This window comes from Corapipo altera, unplaced genomic scaffold (assembly GCF_003945725.1).
Source record: "Corapipo altera isolate COAL_440 unplaced genomic scaffold, ASM394572v1 1, whole genome shotgun sequence".
NCBI classification, from domain to species: domain Eukaryota; kingdom Metazoa; phylum Chordata; class Aves; order Passeriformes; family Pipridae; genus Corapipo; species Corapipo altera.
In genome coordinates this window covers 35,422,064-35,436,672 of record NW_020884873.1, presented here as the reverse complement: position 1 = coordinate 35,436,672, position 14,609 = coordinate 35,422,064, and the positions used below count along the sequence as shown (strand labels likewise).

At 36.3% G+C, this 14,609-nt stretch overlaps 1 pseudogene; it reads left to right on the top strand.

Moving 5' to 3' along the window:
- Positions 1–3,503: 3,503 nt before the first annotated feature.
- Positions 3,504–4,500, top strand: LOC113956163 (annotated as a pseudogene).
- The last annotated feature ends 10,109 nt before the right edge of the window (positions 4,501–14,609 follow it).

Below are 14,609 nucleotides of genomic sequence, written 5' to 3'. Positions count from 1 at the left end.
AATATGTATTCTGAAATCTGCTAAACTACAATGGCTCTGTTCCAGTGAAATACTTTAATGACTTAACTACCATAACTACAGAAGATCCCTGCATGATTACTGTCAAGCTAATTTATTTGAATATTTCATATTAGGTAAATCCAGAACAAATAGTTAGTACCTTCAAGACTCAGGCACAGTATTTTCACATCTCCCTTGGATCACCATTTGGGTAAAAGTGTGGGTTTACACTGGAAGTGGTTATGTAAAAATCTGAATAATATTTTTCCTTTGTGTTTCAGACTGAACAATATGAATTACTTTTGACCTCTCAAGTCTGCAGGTACTGCTGTGAAGACGAACATCTGCAAATTATTCTCTTTCCTTTTTTTTTTTGTGTCCAACATCAACAGAATTATTTGGTACATTTCAGTGGTACTGCAGATCCAACACAAGTGGCCCCAGAGTCTTCACATCTTGAGTTCCTGAAGTGGGTAATGGTAACATATGGAAGAAATATCAGCAACACGAAGCTTTTTGGTTTCTTTTTCTCACATCAGCCTCCCCTGTTTGGAAACAGAGTTTGCATATATCAAAGGATATAAAATCTGAAGAAAGTATGAAGCAATTTTGCTGCTTACATATATATACACATGTATGTATACAAATATATATGCAAGCTTGATGATAGAAACAGTGTTATGAAGCTTAATTTTTGTTTCATTTGAGAAAAAAACAATTACTGTGTCCAAAATAATTCATTCAGAGATTGATGGTTTTTAAATGGATTAATTCATTCTATACAAGTAGGGGATAAAGACCATATTGGAGAAAATTTAAATTCAGTTCAGTCTTTCATAAATTTACACATTTATGACAGAACTGGATCTCAGTAGATGGGTTAAGTCTGTATTCAAAATAATTTATACCAGAAATTCTGTAATCACTGTGATTTTGTTTGTTTGTTCTCAAGAAAGGAAATGGGGAAGACATCTATAATTTGAAAGTGGTTTTTTACATAACATTGTAAGATTTTGTGTACACTGGTTGTTAGGTGCATAAAACTGAATGTGAGCCCTTCATTCTTGCTGTTTAGATCACTTTTTTTGTATCCATTTTCTGTGGTAAGCAGAAGGAAAAGGAGTGTGAAAAACATTTATTCTCTTTCCATCAAATTTCTCTATCTTGAAGCAAGCAAAATGCTAAAACAAAAATTAAAACCAGAAGAGCTACAAACCAGAAAAACTATAGAACTATAAAATAAAACAAAATATGATTGTCACAGGCAAGATCTATTTCAGTACTCTAAAAGCTAAAAGTAACAATTTTTCATTCTGAAAATTAGGCAAGGTAATATAGTGGTGCTGTTAAAATGACGTTTTGCACAACAGTTCAAATTTTGAATCTCAGGAGATACATGGTATTTCTATTGCTTGTGTACACAGGGATACCTCCCAGTCAGAGAACAGAAAAACTCTGTATAGCAGATAGAATCTGACATATGCCTATTAAAGACTTGAATAATACATGCAAAATTAATATTAGAAATCCAACACTGGAAAGATAAGAAGGCTTGTCTGAGCCATATGATCTGTTAAACATTGCATCACTTCTTATAGAGTACACTTTAGTAGGTTGGGATCAAGCTGCCACACAGCTGTGTGGAGGACAGACTTCAGAGATCTAACTTCTATGAATCCCTAAGAATCCCTATCTTATGAAATCTGGTTTGGAAAACAAGAATCATAATTCTTCCTGTGACCAGGTAAGAAATTTATGATCAAATTATACAGTTTGGGGTTTTGTGGGGTTCTTTTTGTTTGTTTGCTTTTATTTTATTGCCATCTCTGTTACATATATTTCTAGGTCTTAGCTTTCCTATACAAGATGTGCATCTTTTTTTATGTGGTAAGTTCTTAGAGTAATGGAGTTCTTTAATTTATTTTTTTATTTTCAGTCTTAAAATACAATCAGTGTCACATATACAGAAACTGGATGAACATAACTGGATCAAAACATGACTCACTGCATTAATAGCATGCTTCTGGGCATTACAGCAGTATCTTGGAAATTTAAATGAATTCAATCAACCCTACCAACAGTCAAAATAGATTTTCAGTCTAAACTGTGTTACTGTGATACTCCACTGTTACAAGAGTCTTAAAGACAGATTAAAAATGAGACATTTGAAAACTGCTTTTCCATGTTTTATCAACAAACCTACAGTAGTCTCCATGAAAACTGTTATGCCCTACCTTGTGTGTACAAAAACCAAACTTTGCCGTATTTAACTGCAACATTCCAGATTCATGTTGATATAACACGAGAACAGTATTTTACTCTTTAAGGAGCCTTAATAAGGCAGATGTTCTTATTTCAGAATAATATATTGCAGGAAAGTTATCATACTCATTGTTTTTTATACTTACAGATGATGATTTTTGTATTAGTTCTGCTCTTTTTATTAGTTCTGCCTAAGATGCAGATCATTTTCCCCACAGCATCTCTCACAGGGCTGTGCTTTGCATTGGTAGTTAAAAAGGTGCTGATAGCTGTCACTATTGTGATGGTCAAGAAAGTTACAAGTAGTGTAGTTAAGAGCAGAATACAGCTGGTCTGTTGGCTCCCTAGCCCCCTTGGATGAGGACATCGACCTTGTAAACTTTCGAGTGTATCCCTGAAATAAGGAAGTCATGTACACAACCCTGAAGAAGGAACAGTCTTGGCATAACAAAGTGATCCACAAGGAATATTCACCCCTTCCCGCTGTAATTTCCAAACCAAAGGATGTGCTTGTTTTATTATTACGTCTGTATCATGTTTTTTTTTTTAATCTCAAACAGAAATTCAAGTTGTCAGGTGAATTTTCCGTTGAACAGCAGCGTCTCTCCAACATTCCTGCTGAAGTTCCAACTTGGAAAACTTTGCTGCTGTTAATTACCAGGAAATTTGAGTGACATACCTGGAAAATGCCTCCACAGCCTTACATTGTCTATTAAATTAATTGCAAAAGTCATGTTGTCTTCAGTGGATGGAAAATGAGCTCCTGGATTGTGCTCTAAGAGTGTCAAAGTATCCCTTGACCCCCCCTTGCCTTCACTGCTCATTAAATGGTTGAATAACTCCAATTAATGCCACTAATAATTGATCACATGAACTTATTGTCACTAATATTTACTCTAAGAACAGGAAGAGACCACTGCAAGAAACAACAAGCAATTGTCCTTCCCTTTGTCAGAGCTCAACAAAAGTGCTGGTGATTATTTTTCAACATTATTAAACACATTATTTCATTAAAATTAAATAATCTGGGGAAACTGCAGGAAGATTAAATATGATTTAAAGGCTTTCTGGCCAAACAAACATTACTCTTAACTTATTAATGCTATTTTATCATATAAACAGTGCTTTTTAAGGTTACACTTATTGTAGTCTTGAATTTATGTAATGTTATTTAATTTGCAGAAATACTTTATGCTACAACATGTGGATAATTCCATGTGACAAAACAGCACAGGGACCGCCGCCATGTTTGGGGGGCTCGGCAGGTGCTTTGAGGAGGATCCCTTCTTCAGGGATCCCTTTGCTGCCCACCACAAACACATGAGGCAGATGATGAGGAGCTTCTCAGAGCCCTTCAGGAGAGAACTGTTGCCAAGCCTGCCGGAGGGCAGGGACAGTGTGGACAGAGCGCTGCAGCGGAGAGTGCACCCAGACTCCCGGCTGGCTCCTCGGGGGAATCACAGGGATGCAGATTTTGGGGATCCATTTTCTGCCATGGACAGGATGATGTCAAACATGAGGAACAGTACGCTGGAAATGCACAGGAAATTTGATGACCTGTCCATGCACCCCGATGGACAAACGTTCAGCTCCTCCTCGGTGATGACTTACTCCAAAGTGGAGGATGAACCTCCAAAGGTTTTCCAAGCCTTGGTCCAGATTCGCACAGCCCCGGGAGGTTTTAAGGAGACAAGACAAGCACTTAAGGATTCTGAAAGTGGCCTGGAACAAATGGCCGTTGGCCATCACATCCAGGATTGGGTTCATGTCATCAAAAGCTCCAAGAACTTGCAAGACTTTGGATGAGGAGATGAACCACGAATTCATCAACCTGGATGAAAACAAGGCCCAGAGTTTTGATGAGGAGTTGCAGAAGGAGGTCTTGAAGTTCAAGCCAGAACTAAAAGCTCTTTAGAAGCTCCAAAATACAGAAGTATCAATTACAAGGAGAATGGATCAAGAAGAGAGAAGCTACTTGGAACTGGAGGTTCCAGAGAGCCCAAAGATTCCTTGGAGTCTCTCAGTGTGAAATGAACACACGTCCCCCTCAACAAAAGCAGCAGGAAATAAGTGACCCCATTCCCCTGAGATGGAGTTTCTCCAGAGTGGATAATGGTGCTCATGTCCATACAAATACACAGGATACGTGACCAATCTCTGTTTGTGTTGTGCCTTTGCTCCTCCTGAATGTTCCTCAACCTTCAGCTCCTCAGTTAAACCCTCTCCTTTCAGTGAACTGAAAAACCAACCACTTTCTGCCTGAAAGCACTTTATAGATTATCACCAATTCTTTTTAAAAAAGAATTGATTTGCAAAGTTTTTCTGCTACAACTGCACCAGTCTCACACTTTATCGAGCCTGGCAGTGCAGCTACTTTTCCCCACTCTGTAAGTTGCACAGAAAATAAATTCTCTTCAGTTTGTGTGGCTGAAATGATTTTTAGGTGATACTTAATAGGAATTCAAATACATTAGAGCCAACAGACCAGCTGCGAACCCCCACAGATAGCACACCGGCGCTCTGACTACAGCTGAGCAGTGCTGGCATAGCACCAGCTCTGTCTCTCCAATACTCCCCCTCACCAGTAGGATGGGGCTGGTCCAAATCCTGGGAGCAGACATAACCAGGACAGCTGACCCAAACTGACCAAAGGGATATTCCATGCTGTATGATGCCTTCTCAGGTATAAAAGCTAAGAGAAAGGAAGAAAATGGCAAGGGGAAAAGGGGGGGGGGGGGCATTATTTACATTTACCTTCTGTAGCAACAACTACTTGTGCCAAAGCCCAGCTTCCAAACAGGTTGCAGCGTCGCTTGCTGATGGGAAGTATAAAATAAATCTTTTGATTTTTTTCCTTTGCTCACATGCACATGACCCTCATTTTTGCTTTAGTAAGCTACCTTTATCTTGATCTGCAAGGGTTGATGATAGTATAAAGTTCATGGGGTAGAAAGAGCTCCTTGCTCAGCATTTTGTTGGAGGGTAATGTACTCAGTATATAACAGTGCATCCCTTATTACTGTGGATATATTATCAGCAGTTTTTCATAGAGACTGAAGTAAGAGAATAATTAAATTGTTAATGTACACAAATACAAATGTGTATAAATATTTAACGTTCATATTGATACATTAGTCAGTATAATGGTGATGATATATTAATTATTGCTTTGATTTCTTTACTGGCTGACTACTATTTACTACGAAAAGTTTAATTGTTACAGATGATGGTCTCTTCTGTTTAATTCTGAATTCTCTCTTCCTTTCTCTGTCTTGCAATCAAGTGTTTTCATTTATTAAATTGTATCTTACAAATAGGTTCAATCATCTCATCAAAATATATTCCCAGTTTAAACTCATCACGGCAAAGCACTGTGCATACACGATCAGCAGTATTCCTCACCATTTAGTATGTGAGTGGATACAGCTATCATACTCATAACGATCCACAGTCAATGACTTTGACTATGCAAGCAATGCTAAATTAAATAATTTATATTTCAGTTTTCTGAAATACAGAGAAAAAAGATGGAAAAACTTAATATCTGGAGGATAATAGGAGCAGATATCTGATAGAATGCTTCTTCTATAAATAACTAAAGACACCATATGGAATGACAAAAATTTGGGATGTTCTTCTTTGCTTCCACCTTATATTGGAGAATATATGTTATTTACAGAGATGAGGTATTTGCACTTTTTTCTATTATATATCTATTCTTTCATATTATTCATTCTTCAGTGTAAATTAGACTAAACCAGATAGCTCCCTGGGATATACTAGTTATCAGAAACTAGTCATCATAAAAACTCCAACGACAATGCATTGAGGTTTTTGCGGTAGAAATTGTAAGCTGTTGACACTTCTCCTGTGCATTTCATATGCTTTCTCAGTCACTCTGTTAACACAGAGAAGCTAACTTTATCGTAAAGTTTTTATTTGGTTTTTAGCTAACTTTCCTTTAAATTCACAAGAGACTGGACTTTCTTCTGGTCTGAGAGTGGTAGAAACCAAGCTTAGTCCAGCTTCAGGAGTTAGCAGCACCAAATACTAATGAAGCACTGTTGGCCACGTTGGCCAGTGCTGCCTTGCAAGAGGGAATTTCCCTGTTTAAAGAGGAATGGATCAAACTGAGAGCATAAGAAATTGGCATCTGGAATAGAGAAAGATGAGAGTAAAAGAAAATATCTGAGGTGCGAAACAGGGCCTTTTGTACAGTCTTCAAGTTTTCACATTATTTTGTCCCCTGAACTGTCACTGCAAAGTCCCTTTTTAAATGTATCATGTAATTACGTTTTTGACTATGTGAGTATTGAAGCCCTTACCCTTTGGAAACATCAGTTGAAAGACCATTCCAGGTAGACCAACCAACACTGAAACTCTAAATTCCTCTTTTTCACATCACAGAATCAGGACACAGTTCAGGACATTTGGTGATCTCTACTCCACACATGACCAAGAAAAGATAGCAGGCTGGTCACAAGTGCTGTGAATTCACATAGACCTGTCACAAACTTGGATGGTGGTTGTTTCTGTTACACATGATCCAGATGAGTGCTGTTTTCCCATTGCTTTTGGGAGAGAGCATTTACTCAAGAGTAACTTACCAAACTCTGTAGTGCAGTACTGCATATGCAGATAGTTTGTCTGTAGCTGGCTTAAATGTTATTGTGATGTATCTCTTATAATTTGTATCTGATACTTCAGACTGTTATGAAACACAACTCAACCTGTAAATCTGAAAGACAGATTCACAGAATAAATATTATATTATTTTAATATCAGTAATGATAATATGAGGAAAAGTTGATCAAAAGGCCTATTTATCACTGTTAAAAAAAAAATCTAGAACCTTTCTGGAGAGTAAGGAGGAAAAAAAATGTTCAGTTCAGAACAAGAACCAGGAGTTTTCAGGGAAATACTAAATTGACACGGAAATAACATGATGATTTGGAGTTTTTTAGTTTGGTCCCCCCACCACCACTACCCTCCCCCCATTTCTGAAAAGTTGTACTGTGGGGAAGTTATTCAGATGAAATTGAGCCAGGACACTTTCACTTTCAAGATCCATATATCTGTATCTGACTTTCTGCTTTTTTATTCTGAGCTCTTCATAGCAAACTGCTCATAGTAAATATTGATCTTATCGAGCTACACTTAGTTTGAATTCCTACACTTTTTTCTTTGGAAGGTGGAAGGATTGGGAAGAACTTTCTCTAATCCTTATAGAATCATGCTTACATAGAATTCATTTTTTTTTCAGTATATTCTTACATGTCATACTTGGATAATTCTTTACAAGAGTCAAACAAGGAAATTATATCCAAATTTGTTCTTCCTTGTGTACATAAAAATTCTGAGTCTTTAAAAAGGGTATTTCAGGTAATACTTCAGAAATTAAATCAAATTAAAAAACTAAATATTGCTTATATTAGAAAATTCTATATAAATTTCTCCCCATAGGGCTTATCTGTATCTCTGCCTCCCAATATTTACCCACACAAACACCACAGTTTTTTATAGAACTATTTCTCCCTTTCTGCTGAGATGTTTTATATCACTTTTTTTTTCGCTTTTTTATTAGTGGGAAGTGATACCACCCAGAGTGTCCCTGACAGGCTTGAGGAGTAGGCCCATTTGAACTTCATGAAATTCAACGAGACCAAGTGCAAGGTCCTGCGTCTGGGTCAGTGCAACCCCAGTATCAGGACAAACTACTGGACAAACTAAGAGCAGATGCCTGAGAAGCACTTTTGGATATTGGTTGGTGAAAATTGGCCATGAGCTGACAATGTGTGCTTGCAGCCCAAAATAACAATCGTATGCTGGGCCTCATGGCCAATAGATTGAAGGAGGTGATTTTCATCCTCTTCTATGCTCTCATGAGATCTCACATGAAGCACTGCATCAGCTCCGAGCCCTCTGCACAAGATGTGGACCTGCCGGAGCAGGTCCAGAGGAGGACCACAAAAATGGTCAGAAGGCAGGAGCATCTCTCCTATGAAGACAAACTGTGAGATTTAAGTTGTTCAGCCTGAAGAGGAGAAGGCTTCTAATAGTGGCCTTTCAACATATAAAAGGAGCTTATAAGAAAGAAGGAGATAGACTTTTTACCAAGGCCTTTAGTGACAAGGCCAATGTTTTTAAACTGAGAGTAAATTGAAATTGGATACAAGGAAGAAGTTCTTTAAGATGAGGGTGGAAAAAAGCTGGAACAGGTTGTCCAGAGAGGTTGAATACCTGAATCTTTGATATTTTTATCAAGTTGGCGAAAAGTTACTTGGAATTCAAAGATGTCCCATCTTTGGAAGTCAGCTTTAATGGGGTTTTGAGTAACTTGATCAAGTGAAAGATGTCTCTGCCTATGTTAAGGGGACTGGGCAAGATGATATTTATAGGTCTCTTCTAACCCTTCAAATTCAAACCATTCAATGATCCTATCAAAAATTTAATGAATGGACAGCTAGGAAGGAAGGTACTTTCAGCATTTTTTCAAGACTATTGGTGTTTGCTTTATTCTTTAAGACATATTGTAAAAGACTTATTGATAAAAATAAACTTTAAAATAACTTTAAACTATTAGAACTGAATGACTAACAACAGAGTCAGCAGGCTCCCACAAAGTTTTCAAGCCCTGAAATATGCCATAATGTTAAAAGTAAAGCTAAACCTGTCACCCAGTGAAATAAAGGGAGGCAGGTCAATATATGGATTTGTGTTGGGTTTTTTTCCAGAAAACATACATTGTATAGAAATACATCTACATCAGCTTTCAAATGCTCACACAGTATTACCTCATTGACATATACTTAAAGGTTTATCTGCTTTATTTGTACAGATAACCATCACATATTTTGTGATGGAAGACCACATTACTTGAGACATATATGCAGCATAAGGGGTCGTTGCATTTACATTTTTGTCTAATAGGTCATAATGGACCAGAAATTTAGAGTTTAGGTTTACACACTTTTTTATTTGGTAATGTAAGATGAACCAAAGAGATAAATACAGGTGTGCCTATCTCAAATAGGTGATATAGGAATGATAAACGAGCAGTATTTTCTGTTTCTGCCTAGCTACAGCAGCCATGTCAAGTTCCTCTGCACTTCTCAGTTCACTGTTGTTTCAGATGAATAGAATGAACTGTCTTTAAATTATTGTAGGGTATTTATTCAAACATAATTCTTGCACACAGTGTTGTACTACATTGCAACATGCAGCACAGAGCGTGGTGCAGCTACTACCCCTAGCAACACTGGCAGGAGTCTGTTGGTATTGATGCCCAAAATCTTTGGGAGAAAAAGAATCTCCAGGCAAATTAGATAAGATAGAGAACAGCTCTTTTAGTGCAGGCCTTCTGGCCACAGAGTATGAAAGTTGCATGCTCACATGCAGAATTCTTACATGTTTCTATCATTTACTAAATATCATATCTAATAGGGACATTCAATCCTAAGACCCCTTTTGCCCTGGTACCATCATCAGAACTGCCCCACTGGAGTCCCTCCAACAGTCTTGGGCCTTCTATCTTGTTTTGTCTACCATACCTGTTGTTGTTCTTGTCCAGGTGCACATCCCAACAAAATCCAACAGAATGTTCTCGCTAAATATCTATTGCCTTGAAAATATGGTTAAAAGATGGTTAAACGGTTAAAACGAAGCTTCAGGAATGTGACACACAAACTGTGAGAAAGTAACGGTCTAAAGTGAAAGAAAAGTACATCCACATTGAAATCCAAAAAATGCTAAAAATCTTAAAAATTCTAAGGCATTGGTTCAATGACTAAGAAGACGTTTTTGCTGTTTTTCTATGTAGTTACAGAAGTTAACATCATCAAATAAATAGATAATTAGAAACTTTGAACCTGAAAAGTCAGAACCCAAGTGAAGATTTTTTAAGTGAAGAATGTTTAATTTTAGACTTCCACATTCAAGTTTCTAGGCTTAAGTTAGGTATCTGAGACAAGCCTAAGTCTCAGTACACTTTGGTAGATGGATCTGGATAGAACATTCAAGTTTTGCTCTTCAGAGAAGAGGAATAAGGAGTTAGTTAACTTTAGATGGCCCCTGGGAAAACCTAAAGCTTCATCAAAATTAATAACACATAGTAAGAATCACAGCCAAAGCCAAAGTTGCATAAGAAATGAAAAATGGGGAGTTTCTATACAATACTCAGTAATGTGTTTGCCAGCAGAAAAGATAGGTCACTTTGTTCATAAATACACCTGAAAAGGATGAAGACATACTTGTCAAAGAAATCTTCACTTAATTCACTTGGTGAAATGTTTACATATTTTAAAAAAACACCAAGTATATTAACAGTTTAGTAAAGTGAGCAATGTCACATAGCAGAGCATTTGGAAGGAGATAAAATTTTTGTAAGGCACTTTGGAGTGTTTCTTTGCATTGTGGAAACATATATGCAATATATTTCTTCCCAATGGGGAAATACTTTGCCAATCTGGAATATTTTTATTTTTTTTTCCTTCTTAAGTACAACAACCTCTATATGGTACAATCAATACCAACCAATGTAAGTGGATGTTGATTATCAAAAACAAACAAAAATAATCCCCAACTTCCCCTAACATAGCGTTCTAGTTTTAGGAAAGGCTGCTATGCCCCTACGAATTCCACTGCAACCCAACAGACTGCTCTGCCCAGAGCAGAAGAGCCTTTTTAAGTGGAAGAGGAAATTGAGCTTGGTTTTTCCAGTAAAAAAACAAAACAGGAGTATGTTTCTAAATTCTGGTCCCTCAAGGATGCAGGTGCAAGCCACGGAACCCTTTAATTAGGTACCAATGTCTTTCAGATATTTGGTATTCCTATCATACTTTTGTGCTGTTCTTCTTAGATAAACCAGACCCCCAGAGTGACACGCATGAGAAACCATGAAGTCCCTTCAGCTGAATAAGAATAAAAATTAAAAATCCCTGCAAATCACTTGCTTGGTATTTTAATTTGTACTTCATCCTAACATAGGCACTCTCTGCCTTAGCATTTTAACTTTTTTCCTAACTTTTATGGGTGAAACCTCTGATATATATATACGTTTATTAGGACTTTGAAACCAAGGAAGAAACCATATTATGATTCTGTGTTGAAAAGCAGTGACAACACACGAGTTGGAACCTCAGACTAATTCAAAGCATCCACTGTGATCCTTGGGTCACTGTAAAGAATGAAGATGCAGAATTGCATTTATAAACTAAGGGATTTCTCTTGATAGATATCATAAAAAAAAGGGAAAAAATTTAGTCCAATTCAACACAGTTTGGATGTTAACCTTGTTTCTTGCCTTTTGCACATTACCTTTCTGGAAAAAAACATTTTTTTATAAATGATCCTCCATTTACATTCTGAATTTTCATTATGTCAGTCATCCGATCCCATTTCAGTGGTGAAATCTGTGGGCCTCATGGCTATTTTAATGTGATGCCTTTCATGTTATAATTGATGCTTTCAGAGGAAACTCAAGTCCTCAATGAACATCAGCTAAAATGTTAAGAGTACCTCAAAGTCCCTCTGGTATTATATTTTATCACCATGAAAGAAATGTCATTATTGTAAATTCTCATCCTTTGTCTGAAAAACTTGTACCAGTTCCCTTGAGCATCAGTTCAGTTAATTAATTCAAATAATTTCCCCTCTAATCTCTAAAACATTTTCATATTTAAGACAATAAATGAAAGACTTAAGGGGCTCATTCGTTGCTGGTCATTAATGTGCCATGGAATTAAAGGAATTATTGCTGGCCTTTGGTGACATGAATAATTTTAATATGGTTTGGACCATATAAGGTTAAAATTATGACCTCTCAGTGCTCTGAGCAAATGAATATAATGAAATCCTTTGAATAGGACTTGCCACTCCTTTGCCTTTCTTGAAACCTAATTTGATACTTAACCACGATTTATGCCAATTTTGGAATCATATTATTCAATGATAACTTTAAAATTAGTAATTAATTTAGCGGTGGATTCATTGCATTTCCCTTGAACCAGTGCATAAGGTTAATGCAATTGGAGTCTGATGGGTCTGGTAACTTTGACAGTAATTGGTTATTATGTTATATGTTAAGATAAGGAGTCAGCAGCTGAGAATCCCCATGGGATTTGCATGAGACAGAACTTTATGTTTGCAAATCTCTATTCCTCCCTTCAAACACTTCTTTTAAATTCATAACAGAGTTATTTTTGACCTTCATGGTGATATTTTACAAGGCTTAGGTCTAACTAATGTACAACACCAGATAATAGCAATGCAGCAAAAAAAATCTCTCATAGGAAGATCAAGAAAGCAACCAAAAGTTTCCTCTTAGTGCTCAAATGTAGTATTTCAGTGCAACTGCCAAAATAACATACTGTCACCATGGAAAGATATCAGTTTCTTAATGTTATCTGATGTCCAGAATCAAAAGCTTATACTAAAGTCCAAAATCTATATTAATGTTTTGGTCATTACTTACTGGAAACTTTTTCTACAATTTTGAATTTTATTATTCATAGTTATAAAATCCTGAATAAAAAACTTTTAAACAATAAGTTGCATTGATCATCTTCTGTCAAAAACTAAACTTAAGGACAAAGAATGAACAAAATATTTGTGTGCTTATTAGCTCATTTTATGAATAAGATGCCTATGGAAAACTTTATGTTGTGACAGTACATAGTTTAAAACATGTTTTCAACATTATAAAATATTGAGAAGATAATAGATAAGGATAATAGTTTAATTAAATATATTATCCAAGACTCTTTTCATTCAGTTTCCCTTTGCAGACAAATCATTAGAAAACTTTTACAGCTTATGAATTGATTTACCACATTCACTAAGATTTTTAAAGAACTCTTTAAAGATGTAACCCCTTACAAGTATGCATGAAAGAAAACTGTCCAGAGTACATATTCATATCTTGGTGTTTATATGAGCATAATTTATCACGTCTAAACTTTTATAATTCCAAAGGAAAAAAAAATAATTCCACTTCTGAATTTCTGAAATATTCACAGATGAACTGTTCGGGTGATTGCAAGAGGGAAAAACATTAAAATTCTGTTTCAAAGACTGTGGAAATTAAAAGAGGTTTCTGAAAAGGAGTGACACCAAATACATTGTCATGAGGGACAAGCCTCTGAGAAAAGTCTGCAGTCAGGTCAACAGAAATTAAATGAAAGGTTATACGAAAATATTGCATGTCATATATCTCAAAGTACATCTTCTGAAGGTCACGTTTTCATGCATTAGATTAGGCACTGTCAGTTACTTTTATTTCTAAGGCATAGCATCAGTCACATTCGTTTAGACAATGTGCTACGAAAGGACTTGACATGATGCACTGGAATACATGGCACTTCAACCAGGAAATTTAGAAATAGTATTTGAGCATTTTCCACCTGTCTGAACGACCAAACACCTAAACATGATTTTCCAGCCTTTGCTTAAAGTTGGTCCCAAGTTTTCAAAAGTCGAAAGTACAAGAAATTTGGACTGATTTTCACTGTCAGAGCTATGTGAGGAACACTGCATGCTATCTGTTTTGGAACAGTGCATTCCTGTAAGCCACAACCATGCCCCATTCTACTAGCATTCAATTGCACTACAAAATAACAAATATACTTCATATTAGGGGCTCAGGTACCTATTTGGATTTTTTCCAAAGTACCACTGAGCACATGTGGAAGGGGGCTGGGGAATTTTAATTTCCCTGGAATAGAAATTGCATCATGGTTGAAGGCAGAAGTCACAGTTCAATTCTACTAGAACTACCCCCAAGTAGATCTGAACTTCACTGCTTACTTCCGTCATTAGCACCTGGTATGAAATGAACAAATTTAATGTTACTGTAAAACACTGTGGGGGAAAAATCATCTGTCATGAAAAAATTCAATCCAGAATGGGACCATGTGCCAATTCAAAGTATGTTTCTCATGCATGTATATTAAATCATAATAAATATAACCTATGACCTGCCTATCCTGAACTTGACTTATTACCCAGTAAGGTAATGCAAATTAAAAAGTTATATTATATAAAATACATATAATTCATAAACTTTATCTGAGTAAATTTTCATACTATTTCCAACACCAAGACAACTGAGAAAAATAGGTACTTTAAAAAAATTTGCTGCCATTTTCAATAAAAGTTACACTCATATTTTGACACTTTTTATTGAGGCCTGATGGCATGACAAGGCACTTAAAACCTCTTGACTTCATGTTCAAAAATCCTAACACTATTGAAGAAAAAGAAAACAGGTTAAAAGGGCTATCTTAAGGACAAAAAAGGCTTTAATAACCTACCTTAAAGTGTGCAATTGCTTTTCCTTAGATCAGGTTTCT